Source organism: Ailuropoda melanoleuca, chromosome 1, assembly GCF_002007445.2.
Source record: "Ailuropoda melanoleuca isolate Jingjing chromosome 1, ASM200744v2, whole genome shotgun sequence".
Classification (NCBI taxonomy): Eukaryota; Metazoa; Chordata; class Mammalia; order Carnivora; family Ursidae; genus Ailuropoda; species Ailuropoda melanoleuca.
This window is the reverse complement of record NC_048218.1, coordinates 132,486,640-132,490,096: the sequence shown is the minus strand read 5'-3', so window position 1 is coordinate 132,490,096 and position 3,457 is coordinate 132,486,640. Positions and strand designations below refer to the sequence as shown.

General features: G+C 41.8%; 1 pseudogene; it reads left to right on the top strand.

The window, feature by feature from the left end:
- The first annotated feature begins 210 nt into the window (after positions 1-210).
- On the top strand, positions 211-2,356 carry LOC100464485 (annotated as a pseudogene).
- The last annotated feature ends 1,101 nt before the right edge of the window (positions 2,357-3,457 follow it).

Sequence of the window (3,457 nt, the reverse complement as noted above, 5' to 3'; positions counted from 1 at the left end):
GTCCATACTTACTTTTTATTCTAGATTTTCCACCATCACCCGAAAAATATTTTTGACAGGGCCGTTGGGGGTGGGTCACACAGAGCACGCTGCCCAGAGTGGCGCTGGCAGCTGGCTGTTGCTGTTGCAGAGCTGTGGGCTGGGAGTTGGCCCAGGGTCTGGGTAAGTGAATCACTGTGCAGTGCTGAGCCCACTGCCTGCATGGGAGCCATGGAAATTGGCACCGAGATGAGTGGAAGATCGGACTGCCATTAAGGGGAAATTGCAAGAGTTTATGTTGATGAAGAACTTCCTGATTGCATTATGGTGATGGTCAAGAAAAGTCAGAACCAAATGACAGAGGACCTATCCCTGTTTCTAGGGAACAACACAATTCGATTCATCCTATGTCTTTATGGTGTATTAGATAAACTTCGCTCTGTTACAACTGACCCTTCCAGTCTAAAGTCTTCTGATACCAACATCTTTGGGAAGAACGTGTCTTCAAACAAGAGCAGTTTCAGTCGGGGAGATGACAGAAGGCATGAAGCTGCAGTGCCGTCCCTCGCGACTGCTAGCTCTAGACCTGAGAAAAGAGATTCCAGGGTTTCTACCTGTTAGCAGAAGCAGAAAACCACTACTGTCAGGCAGACTTATGATGATGGAGCTGCATCCTGATTAATGTCGACTGTGAAGCCTCTGGGGGAGACAGCACCCTCTGAAGATGTGATTGATACTAAGCCAGAACCAGATGATCTCATTGTTGAAGACCTCAATTTTGTGCAGGAGAATCCCTTATCTCAAAAAAAAAAAAAAAAAAACCCACCCTACAGTGACACTTACATATGGTTCTTCTCGCCACTTGCAAGTCAAAATGCAGATACTGGTGCTCATTTAAACAAGCCGCAATTTCAGCAGCAGCAAAACAGTATTCGTGCAGCCAAATAACCTGATAAACAGAACACCCAGGTATGTGGAACAGGCCATTTTTGTGAACCAGAAGTGCTTAGCAGCCTAGAAGAGACTGATAGCCCCTTCTTCAGAAACAACTAAAAAAAATGAGTATTGAGGAAGAAAACTTTCAGGAGAGGAAAGTGCTTGAAGTAAGTTCAATTGTTTAAGTAAAAAATGTCCATTGTGATGGAGAAGAGGAGGAAGATGATGATTGTGGGTCTCATACAGGAAGCATCTCCAGCAGTGTATCGGTGCCAGCAAAGGCTGAAAGGAGACCTTCACTTCTACCTTTGAAACAAGCTAACACGAATCTAATTTTGAAGGCTATCTCTGAAGCTCAAGAGTCTGTAACAAAAGCAACTATTCCTCAGTCTCACAGAAACAGACACTTCCAGATGCTCCCAGAACTCGAACTTCTCAAGAAGAATTGCCAGCAGAAATGGTCCAGGGGCAAAGCAGGACCTCCAGAATAAGTCCCCCCATTAAAGAAGAGGAAACAAAGGGAGATAATATAGAAAAAAGCCAAGGAACTCAACAAAGGCAGTTGTTATCCCGACTGCAAATTGACCCAGTAATGACAGAGACTCTGCAGATCAGTCAAGATTACTATGACATGGAATTCATGGTCCATGCAGACACAAGATCCTTTATTCTGAAGAAGCCAAAGCTGTCTGAGGAAAGAGTAGTGGCACCAAACCAAGAGTCCGGGATGAAGACTGCAGATACCCTTCAGGTACTTTCAGGACACCTTATGCAGACGAGATCTTGTACCACCAGATAAACCTGCAAGTCCCAAGTTCATAGTGACACTGGATGCTGTCCCCAGCCCCCTAGGATACATGTCAGATCAAGAGGAGGACGTGTGTTTTGAAGGAGTGAAATCTGTAAACCAAACTGCAGCCTCAAACAATAGACTCAGAGTCTCCTCCACCCACAGCACTTGCAGTTAATAAACAGGCAGCTCAATGAGTCAAATGGTAGCTTTTCAAATGCTGAGATGAGTGAACTGAATGTGGTCCAGAAACCAGAAAAACTTTTGGAGCCTGCCTGTAAAAATGGGGATCAGTGTGCTTACCATCATCCTGTTTCAACTTGCAAAGCCTTCCCAACTGTAAATTTGCTGAAAAAATGTTTCTTCATTCATCCAAATTGTAAATATGATACAAAAAATACTAAACCAGATTGTCCCTTCATTCATATGAGTAGAAGAATTCCAGTACTGCCTCCAAAACCAGCAATTGCAACGCTGGCACCACATTCTAGTAGTCAACTCTGCCATTATTTTCCTGCTCATAGGAAAATGGAATGTTCCTTCTATCATCCAAAACACTGCAGATATAACATTCAGTGTACAAGACCTGACTACACATTTTATCATCCCACCATTACTGTGCCACCATGACATGCCTTGAAATGGATTTGACTTCACACCAGTGAATGACACTCAGTTCTACTTGGCAGAAGATTGTGGAGTGTCCATCTACAGATGAAAGATATTCTGGAGAACTTGCCAAATCTTTGAAACTTGGAATATATTGTTTTCATAATATTGTTTATTGCCTACCTGATGTGTCTAAATTTTCAAGTTTGTAAGTTTATTAAGTGGTTTTAACATTGGATGTTTTTTGTTTATTTTGACCATGAAAAGACCATTTAGGTAAAAAAAATTTTTTTTTCCAAAACCTCTAATGATTGACTTATTCCTAAATCTGACTCCGCAGTCTTATCTCATTTACACTCTGCAACATGCTCTTTATTTTTCGCCTTCTGTGATGTTACCTCCAGGTTCCTTCTGTCCCTCTGCCCACTTTTATTTTCCTTTATTAAATCCTCTTTTGCAGCCACTATTTATAAATTCAGTGATTCCAGGATTTCTAATTGATCCCATCCATGTACATGGCTTGAACTATCTCTTGTATATTTTAATGACTCAAATTAATATCCTCCCCTTCATTCTAATTCCTGAGTGCCAGAAATATTTTTTAATAATGACTATTTATTCTAATAATGACTATGTTCACCACTCAAACTCAATATACCTCAGAAAGAGATCATCTTCTGGGATGCCATATCTCCTTCTAAAAGTACTGGTGCTGCCACTATCTTAGCTAGCCTTTAATTTGGAGTTGTCGCTTACTTATTTTTCTTAACAGCCTCCCCCACTCACTGTTCCATTTGTTCAGAAGCTCTTATCCAAGGGGTGCCTGGGTAACTCAGTTGGTTAAGCGACAGACTCTTAATTTTGGCTCTGGTCATGATCTCAGGGTCCTGAGATCAAGCCCCAATTTGGGCTCCATGTTCAGCATGAGCCGGCTTAAGAGTCCCTCTCCCTCTCCCTTTGCCCCCAACATCCTCTCCTGATCATGTGCATGCACTCTCTCCCTCTCTCAAAAAGAAGAGGCTCATATCCAGGATATAAACTTTTTTTTTTACCTTAATTACTATGAATAACTTTTTTTTAAAGATTTTATTTATTTATCTGACAGAGAGAGAGAGAGACAGAGAGAGAGAGACAGCCAGCAAG